The sequence below is a fragment of the Gopherus flavomarginatus genome, chromosome 21 (genome assembly GCF_025201925.1).
Source record: "Gopherus flavomarginatus isolate rGopFla2 chromosome 21, rGopFla2.mat.asm, whole genome shotgun sequence".
NCBI lineage: Eukaryota > Metazoa > Chordata > Testudines > Testudinidae > Gopherus > Gopherus flavomarginatus.
The window spans coordinates 10,439,771-10,450,687 of NC_066637.1; positions in this window are offsets into that span (position 1 = coordinate 10,439,771).

Sequence of the window (10,917 nt, forward strand, 5' to 3'; positions counted from 1 at the left end):
GGAAATGTACATTTGCTGCAGTGCCTGGAGAACTTGCCATTCATGTTTAGGGGGGAGGGTAAAGGGGAGCCCGATCTCTCGTTTATTTCCAAGTTATCCCAAAAGCCTGTGTATAGCCTCTGGTTATGCCACACCACACAAGTGTCAGCAGCAGCAGCGGCAAAGAGGGTGATAATTTATAAACTGCAGAAGTACCAGAATATTTAAGGGGTACACTTCTGTGAGTGAGGCACCAGGAACAGCATTCATGACCTTCAACTGCAAAAAATAACACAGGCAGCTGCCACTTAAACAAATCTGCCATTTTCAAACCCTTCTCCCACTAGAGGTGGAAAGAATTAGAAACCAATAGACAGGAGTGATCTGCTGCAAATTCCACTCGTCACCTGTACAAACCGTAACATCCTGGGCTATGCCAGTAGCCAGGGCTGCTATGACCATGCAGACCTGGCTCTGATCTCTCCTTGCCCAACCTCATCAGCCCCAAGAAGGGCAAGGAGTGTGCATTGTGTGCATTTAATTTTTGTTAGCACTTCGTGCTAGGACTTACAGAGAAGTAATGATTATTCATATCTAAGAGACAGAGACTAGTGCATGGGTAAACGAAATACCATAATAGTCCAAAATAACACAGCTCACAGAAGTGTCACTCATTACACCATGAGTGTCGGCTTTAATGATTGTGATTCAGGGTGCTACAGTCTCCTATGGGTAGAGATTTTTAGGTCATGATTCCATGCAGAGAAGCATAGACTCTATGCCTGTGCTTAAGAATATTCCGTATCCTGACTGGATTTGGATTCATGTCAATTGCACGTGGATTGTTCTGTGTAATACCTATAGCGGGCCAAAATCCAAGGTGACTCAAAGGGTGCTGCAACTTACAGGTGCTTGGTTAAGGAGTCTAACTTGCACTAAGGACAGCATCCAGTAGGTGATCAAAGCAAGCGTTACATCTACCAAAAGGGAAAAAGTAACAGCAGGGTGTCAGTTAAAGAAACCGCTGCTACATTATTTTACACTCTCCTATTCGTTTGTCTGCTGCACTTCTCCTTCTCCTCTGCACCTATGTTACATTCCCATACTAGTGCACGTTGCACAGGAGGCATAAATGGTTACGTGTAACTCATGTCATCCTATACTTCACCTCCAAATTTGGTCCAGAGACTCCAGTTTGCGTTGAATCTGCTTATACCAGTACTGAATTTAGCACACGGTGTCCTCCATAAATCACCTCTCTTTTCTCTAGCATCTGATGCAGGGTCATCTTGCCCTCACTGCTGGGAGGCAGGAGGGAACAGCTTTAAGTGGGTATATTCTTGTAGAAAGCCAAACTCCTAGGCACATGGAAGCTGCTCTGCTCTCTGTATCCCCTGGATCTCATCTGCTTTGAGTAGATGGGCATATTTTCCTCCTCCTGGTGGAATCCTCCTTTTTCCCCAACTCTTCATAAAGATACCTTATTTCATAAGGCAGCGGCTGATGATAGAATGAGTGTCTGGGCCTCCAGATTCTGCAGTGCAGCCCGTGCTATGGAACTCTGCATCATCAGATCCGGCCCAGTCTAGGAAAGTCACTCATCTCACAATTGTCTGTCTCCTATTAATAACTATCAGCCTTTATGTTAGTCACACGTATGATTACTAGTATACGGTACTTTCTCTCTATGAATTACGCAGTGCCACTGATGAGGAACCGCACAAATGTATCAGTGCCTTAATATTTTTTTAAAAGACCAGGCTTAATTCTTGGTAACTGTATGATAGTACATGGGGACATGCACTATGAGCCAGTGCAATCCAGAATTATTGTCTGCCATCATTTAATGTTTTAGGTACTTTAGCTTTCAATTTTTCACAGCACACAAAGCTTATCAGGATCTTTACAACCAATCTAGGACTCAGAGACACAGAGCAGACGCTATGACAAACGCAATCCTGATATAACTTAACATCTGCAAATTTGACCAGCTGTGCATGAAGCAGAAGTGTCAAACTCAGGACACCTTGGCTCTAGCCCAGCCTCTGCCACTGACTGGCTGCATGACCTTGGGAATTCAGCTTCTGATCCTCAATTTACTTCTCTATAAAGTGGAGCTAATACTTATCTTTTCCACAGATCTGGGGTTTACTTGATTGGCATCTATAAATCGTTGTGCAGTCTTCATATGAAAGACAGCAATACAATTGCCAGGCATTACTATTACAGATCAAAAACAAGTAAAGACACACACCTCTGCTTTAGAAGAAGTTATGGACAAGAAAAGTCACTCAGCCCTCAGCTGCGACTCTTTGCAGAAATGTCCTCATTGGTGCTGAATGACATCACCAAAAATGCAGACAAAAATGTGGCCATGCCAGGCCTCTCTAAATGTCACCAATTGCTTTTTCCTACAGCAGCAAGGAACTAACTTGGTGTTTTCTAAAAACTGCTTTCAGAGCAACTTTTCTCCCCCTAGATAGAGTTTGTGAAATATTTATCCAGCAAGATTTCAACCCAGCTGACTTTGCTGTTATTACATTTCACCAGAATTAACAATTTCTTCGAGTTCAATCCCCCTCCACCAGCCCCATCCATTCACATTCCTATGTAGCCCACAGAACTGGCAATTGACAAAATCTGCCCTAATTTGTAATTGTTTGTAGCTGTATTTTTGCACTGTGGGGAAGAACCCCCCATTCTAGTTTAGAGAAAGAATCCTGTCCCTAATGCCACTTATTGTGGTTTATTTGTTTAAAATCGACAATAAATCATCATTCAAACCTCATTCCATTAGCAGATTTTGTCCAGAGCTCACATCCCCCCAGAAGACGATCCAGGTCTTGCACTGACTGTACCAGCACGTTCCCAAAGTAAATTCTACTTTTGCATCCAGCAGCTTATCTCTTGATTTCATAAATCAAACGCTAGAGACTTGTGGGGATTTGAAAAATACAACCCCCTCAGTTAATTAAATAGAAATGAATGCACCAGGACAGGATCTTGCTGAAGGCAGGAGGTACGATCCGAACTTGAATATGTCACAGCAGGACCTACATCCCCTCCCTTTATATTTTTAAAACAATTACCAAAAAAAAAAAGTCAGGAAAGTTGAGGCTGATCGTGCAAAGGCCTGATTGCTGCGCTTTCCTCTGCCGGCTGGTAGCCGTGGAGAGCGCAGAGCATCAAGGCAGGGGGAAATCCCCTGGCTGAAGCTGCTGCTGCTCCTCTGCAGATCACTTGAAGGAGAAAAGCTTTCGCATTACGGCACTCTTAAAGCTGCAGTGTCCAATTTCCCGTTCAATCTCCTGCATCTCAACCTGCAAGCGCCCTGACAGGTAGGGGGGACCAAGGGGGCGACTGGGGGAGGACATGGGGTACAGAGGGATCCGGGAGGACACCCCCACGCTGCTGCCTGAGTGGGAAGGCAATGCATTTGGATGCACTCCTTCCTGCAGCCAAGGGTCTGTCTGCAGTTTGCCAGGGAGCTGGGACCGCAGCAGGACTGCATGAGGCTGGGGGCATAAAAAAATCAATCCATCCCCTCTGCCCAGAAAAATTAAACAGCAAAGATGTTGCAAACTGGAAGCCCCAGACTAGCAGCCAAACGGTCTTTAGCAATGCTACAAAGCGGGGCTTTAACATCCAAAGTAATCCATTTCTGGACGACACGGACTGACCCGTCCCTGCATTGATCCCCAGCCAGAGCTCAAGGCAAGAAAGAACTAACCGGGGGGCAGTTAATTAGCAAGCGCCCCTAGAAAGTTTATGGGGGGGGAAATCCCCAAATCTTATTAATTTCTGCAAATTGCATGAACTACCCCGACCCTTGAGACGGAAATATGAACTCTCCTTTAACAAGGATCATTGCTAACAAGCGTGAAGGCAAAGCCACCGCCACTGAATCCAGCCAAGCTCTGAATCCCCCCCGCAAGTTACCTCTCTCCCCGCAGATCCGCTTTGCGCTGCTCTCTGCCTCGGAGATGGGTCCTGGCTGAATGCAAAAGTTGCTTGCAGGCTGCGGCTAGCGGGGAGCCGGGACCTCCAGTGAGTGTCAGATGGGTCCTTGCACTGCAATGAGGCCGGGAGAGGCCCGAGCTGCTGTTCTGACAAGCAAGAGGAGGGCGGGGGGAGGAATTGAAATCCCTGTCATGGCAAGAACGCTGATCCTATAGGAAGGCACCTAAGAAGCATCTCCCCCTCCCCCTCCTCATTTTCTGTCCAGGTAAAGGCTCGATTTGACTACCTGCTGGATGGGCTCACCTGGAGAGGGGCCTCTGGCAAAACAAAAACAAACCAGGCCTGTGCAGAGACTAGGGGGCCCCTTTTCCCCTCCCTCTTGGGCCCACCTTTGGGGGGGCAGGTTGGAACTTGTTCCATAGTTACTAGTAGCCTGGTGCTCAGCCCAGCAGGGACTGGGGAGAAAATGGGCTTGACGTGGATAATGGAACAAATAGAGAAGACAGCAGAGGAATAAGGAGGGATCTCATCCAAGCTCAAGAACGCTGCTAATCCCAGTCTTCTCCCAGCCAGTGTAGAACTCCACCGGGAACCAGGGAGAGGTTCTACCTCAGAAAAAAAAACCCTCTGCTCATCTGATTGCCCCGTGTTTTATTCCTGACGTGCAGGAGAGTACCAAGCAAGGTTCCAGACCTTGAGCTGGTGTAAATCAACATCACTCCATTGACATCCGTGCTGATTTACAGCCTCTGAGAATCTGGCCCGAAGGTGAATTTTTACCCTTTGTGCATTTGACTCTGCCGGGCCTTTTGTTATCTGGACAGAATATTGGGTTTCTGGCTCATTGAGTAGCCCATTGATAAAGCCATTGGAATGGTACAGGACAGGAAGCTATGCCACACCCCACCCTCCTTTTTTTCTTCATCCATGCTGGATTCAGCCCACCGCACCGCTAGTATAGGGCATGATTTTTATGAGCCGCAGAGCCATTGTGTGCAAGGCTCTTTTTCCCCTTTTGGGTCTCACACATGGACACAGAGACGCTCATTTCCAAGGAAGAGAAGATCCACTTTGCCTCTTTGAATCACAAAGATGATTTAGCTGCCCCCTTGGTGGCTGTGGGTCCAAGGTCCCTCCACAGCACTGGGAGATGGTGCTTAGCTTTAGTTCAGGGCTACTCCAGGGCATGGTGTGTATATATGTATTACATGGCGTGGTGTAAAATTCATATCAGCTAGGTGAAAGCTCTATGCCAAGCTGTCCTTGATCAGACAAGCCCAAATCCTGTGCTCACCTCTAGTCAAAAGGCTTCTCCTGTGGATCGTTCCAACTTCTCAAAGGTATGTAGGCTCCTTCCACTGAAGTTAGGAGGCTACATATCTTTGAAGATCTGGGCAGGTGTCCGAGTTTCAGTCTGGTTCCCTGCGCTTACAGACGCCTCCATGTGGTGCTGAGGCTATTGCAGAATGCACTGGGACCTCTTAGATTTAGCATGAAGAGGACTTCACGTGACTACGTGACCTGGCTCTGTTGACAGGAGCTCTGACAGGAAGGACTCAGCACAGCACATTCTAAGACCCTCCCGCCCTGCCGCCCTCGTAACAGTAAATGCCTGTGTTAGAATGTATGATTTCTAATGCAGCTGCCCAAATCGGCCCGTCAGATTGAGTCCCATTGTAAGAAGGGCTGCACAAATGTCTAGGGTCCAAATTCACTCCTGATCTGCACCCTGTGAAGTCATTTACAGAAGGGCAAAACTGAGTGTGAACTGCAACCCACTCGGACGGATTCCATTTTACACCCACTCGGCGATGGTGCAAAACAACTACCCAGGTGCAGGGCAGTGGCAAACAGGACCCACAGTCAGAGACCTCCTCTACTCTGATGTGCTTCCAGGCCGAAAGCCTCGGCCTTCAGTGGAGCCCCACTGAGCTTAATGCAGAGTGCTGGCTGTGTGGTGCCAGCTGCAGGAATGGGCTCTTAATTAAGGCAAGCTGCAGTATGTTGGTGTAACGAAGAAGCAGAGAGAGTAGGGGTGGGTGGGCCAGGGGGATAGGTTTGAGGCAAGACATTAACTACTTTTCATGCATAGACACGAAAGCGTTTTATGAAGGTGGCTGTTATCTTGATCTACAGAAGATGCAGAGACACAGAGGCGGGGTCGAGGCCAAGAAGACAGCCATCAGGAGTGCCTCTGGTTTTGGGTGCCCAACTTGAAATACTTTAGGCCACGTTTTCGGAGCTGTTAAGCACCTGCAGCTCCCAAATCAGAGATGACTTTTGAAAATCCCTCCCCTGTCTCTCATCATAATTGCACTCCCCTTTGGTAATTGGTTTTAGGTCTGAATGGTTTAATTTTTCCACCCTCCAATGCCATCCTGTCATTTTTTGTTCTGCAAAGCTTGGGGGTGGGGGTATAGTTTCTTATGAAAAAGCCAATGCACCAACCAGCTATAAAGCTGGGTATTAAATGGCCAGTGACTGAAGATGCATGGGCCAGCAGTGTACCACACTGAACTACACCCCAAACAGGTCTCCAGAATCCTGGCTTCTGTACAGTCCTGCTTTCCCAGCAGCTCAGTGGAAGCAACAACATGCATGGTGCGTCTCCAAATCCCTGGGATCGTTTATAGGGTGGATGCAATGCACCAAAGTAGAGGGATTGAGAAAATTAATCAGTAAAGCCTCCAAGCTTGCCCAAGTATCTAGTGTTAAACTCAGCCTGGTGTAGCTGGGCCAGTGTCCATGTGCCTTTATGTGATCCTTATTTAATGGGTAGATCTGTAATTTTTCCAGTGGAGCTGAGTATTTGTGAACAGTGCTAGCTTGGCACCTTTTGAGTCTGAAGCTCTCCATGTACAGCAATAGGGTGACCAGACAGCAAATGTAAAAGATCGGGATGGGGTGGGGGGTAATAGGAGCCTATGTAAGAAAAAGACCCAAAAATCAGGACTGTCCCTATAAAATCGGGACATCTGGTGACCCTACACAGCAAGGGCATTAGCAGTGCAGGCTTCTCGCAGGCTGTGCCATCCATGTGCCTGAGTCCATGCCAGAGATTGTTCTACAGGGGCCCCAGAGGGGATTTCATTCTCCATGGCTCACTCAGGTCCCAGTCCAGCAAGGTACTGACTGCCCGCAACATCACTGGGAGACTAGGGCACTCAGCACCTCTGAGAGGGTGCTCAGCACTTTGTAGGCTCACATTCTTGATCCATGGCCTTCCTGCTGCACTTTCAAATGAAGGTGCCGACTAGTGGTAAATGTACTGGTGAGTTTGTGATGTGTGCTCCTGTCCATGGGGAACTGGGCTGATACCCAACAGCTCTCATGTAACATACTTAAGAAGAGACACAAGCTGGTCCAGTGGCTAAGGCCCTAGGCTGGGACTCAGGAGATCTAGGCTCTGCTGCTGAGCAGGCATGTGACCTTGGGCAAGTCACTTCTCCTACTCCTACCACCCTTTGTTTGTCTTGTCTATTTAGATGGTAAGCTCTTTGGAGTAAGGACTGTCTCTTATTGTGTGTGCATGTACAGCACCAAGCTCCATGGGGCTCTGATCTCAAGGTGGGTTCTCTAGATTCTATTGTAAGATAAACAATACCATAGTAATAGCAATATCGCCTTCCTTATGGATCTCAGAGCACCCACAAACATGAAATGTGCTTCACAGCACCACCCTGTGAGGTAGGTAAGGGATATACATAGCTGTCACTTCACCCACACTGAATAACCAAACTCTTCTGGTTCACGGAATAAGATGGAGAATAACAACGCAAGAGAGGCTGGAGAATAATGAACTGTCACGCCACTGTGATATAGCTCAGCCACATTGCTTGTGTGCAGTACATTGAGGTGTGCATTTAACAGCATGGACTGTGATCCAAAATCCTGTACTAAGGCACTGCTGCAATACAGCTCAGTGACAATAACACAGCTGTGCAGTTTGGCCCAGTTAACATTGGTGTGAGGACTGTAGCTTCATTATTTTCTGACCTTGGTGCATTTTTAGATTCTCCTCCTTAATGTTGCATTAACATAAGGTTTCTTTGCATTCAATTATCACATGTTCAGAAGAGGCCATTGAGTTGCCTCAGCAGGATTCGTGCAGTTCAGCTTTTTCCAAGTGCAGCACTCTGCATCAGCTCTGCGTTGTGACATGCAGTGCAATGCAGCTCCCTGCAGCACCACGCCATCACAATGGGGACATCACTGACCTGCTGGCTTTGTGCTTTGTCCTCAAGGTGCTTCCTAGATATAATGCCATTGTCTGTAACAAAATAATTAGCAAAATTTCTCAGACAGTACAAATAAAGCTACCGTGATTGTTAAACATGTATCAGTCAATCAGAAATCAATATGAAAGTAGAAGCTGGTATTCAAAGATGCACTATCCACATGGAATAATAAAAAATCTTGATTTAAGTGGACACTGAGGCCAAAATGTGAGCTTTTAAAAAATCTCTCTTTGTAGAATCTATGTAAATCTTTATTTGGGGTTTTCTCCTCATAATAAGTATGTCAGTGCAGTTGGTTGAAAGAAAGAAAGAAAAAAAAAAGACCTCAATGCCAGTAAATTAGCCCTAAAGAAAAACTCTACATCAACATTCTTTGGAAGGAAACATCCCAATCCTTCCCCCTTTGATGTCAATGACAAAACTCCCATTGACTTTAAATGGGAACAGGGTTGGACCCCAAATTTCAAGACAGAAATTTGTGCGTGTTTACACACACACACTCATGCATGTAGAGGTGTCCATTTCTAAAAGAAAGGGAGCATGAGGTTTCAACTGCACCCCTAAAATTACCTGAAGAGGGGAACTCACAATGTTCAGTGCTACTAGGGCTGTGATGGACTCAGATACAGGAATTATTGTCTAGTGTCCATTATTTTCAACAACCCTTGCCTTCCTATGTATCATAACCCCCATTTCACACACAAAGAAATGAAGTCCGCAAAAGGCCCAGCACCACTTTCTCACACCCTGAGTCATATTGGAGAGTGCCATTACTCCTCAGCTAGTCCGAGAGATGTCAATAGAGAAACTCGTGGAGGGAGGGGCCAGCCCACAAAGTAAAGGTATCAAAATCTGGACCTACGCAACTTATCCGAGGTCACACAGCAAGTCAGTGGTAGAGCTGACACTAGAACCCAGGTTTTCTGATGCTCAGTCCCATGTCTCACATCCAGGTGACACAACATATGAGCTGCCAGCTGTTACTGAGGACACATCTGGGAACAACTACTCAGCTGCACTTGAAACAAAGGCAGGCCTTTCCCCTGATGCACAAATGGGTATTCTTGGGGGCGGGGAGGAGGTGAGCCCTTTCTCTGAAGCATCAGGGATGGCCACAGCTGGAGACAGGATGCTGGATGGGGAAGGCCAATGCTCTGCCAACACACAGTGCTGAAGATCAAGATGGAGCATTTGTTACTGGGTCCTCTGAGTTCTCTACAATTAAGAATTAGGGTGTCTTTGGGTGATGCTGAAAAGCCCCAAGAGCCTGCGTGACATACTTTGGCTCACTCTCTGTGGGAGAACCCAATAAAGTGAAGGTAAATTACAGGTATCAAGAAACTATACCACCAAATAGAGCATAAGGAAGTGTAGTGTAGAGGTGAGCACGTAGGACTGGCCCTCAGGAGAGCTGAGTTCTGTTGTTGTGCCTCAATTTTGTCATCTGTAAAATGGTTTCATAATATAGATCCACTTTTGTAAAGTACTTTGAGCTTCTTGGGTGGAACACAGCATAGGTATGCTAAGTATTTGTTCTTACTATGTAGTTCACTGCCCTTTTCCGGATAGAATTAGAACTGCTCAATACTTTTAGCTGTATTGTACTGGTGGTTTATGGCGGTTCACTGAGTGTTTTTTCTTTAAAAGCAGAAAGATCAGAGTTCAATCCCTCCTATTGCCATGTATTTCTGAGTGGTCATGGTATGCAACACAGTGACAACCAAGAAGTCTAAAGTGACTACAGATTTTTGTAATGCACATGTTAATTTCACACCCTGTTAGATGGGGAGGTGGTGGGAGCTACATGTGGGGCCCTGATGCTGCAATAGGCTCTGTGTGAATGGAGTCCGTGCATGTGGGTGGAGCCCCCTTCCAAGATCAGGGCCATAGGCTGTAAAGGTTGCCACATTTTGGAGTCTGTCCAATGGGATAAGCTATTATAGTGGTATATTGCAACAAAACAGGATAAGGTGTGACATTATCAAGTTGCATTTGTCTGTTATGCTGCAATGCAAATAATGCAAGAACACATGTCCTAGGCATCCTCAATCTGTGTACAAAGGTCACGAGGTTGATTTGCAAAGTCATCATGTGACAGTGCCTCGCAGGACATGGGCAATAGCTTTCAGCCCTGAGAGCATCCTGCAGCCAGTGAGTCCCCACTCCCCAACAAAACTAGATCTCTCCTGCAGCTATTGAGTAATAGCCCTGCCCTGCCCAGCCACTCATAGCATTTTTAGCATAATGGTAATGTAAACCACAGACAAATAAAAAGAAGGAAATCGACTGTTTGGGGATGGGAAGTTACTGAACATCGAAACTGTGTAGAGACTAGTGCATGCATGGCCAGATTTCCCAGAGGGTTAATTATTAATCATTATTTATTATTTGTATTATCACAGAGCCTAGGAGCTCGAATCATGGTCCAGGACCCCCCTGTGTTAGGTGCTGGACAAACCCAGAACAAAAAGATAGTCCCTTCTGCCCCAAGGAACTTATCCGCTAAGACAAGAGACAACAGCTAGATGGGGGCGACAAGGAAACCATGGCATACAGTCAGCCTGACAGGCAGTGATCTCAGCACACCAGCAATCCCACGGTTGTGAAGTTTTTTGAAGGCAACATGGCAAAGGAGAGTTTGGAGGAGGGATTTGACAGCAGCGCATGAGATAGCTTTGGCAATGCTAACAGGGAGCTTCTCCCAAGCATGTGTGGGGAAGCATGGGAGAAAGCACCCACA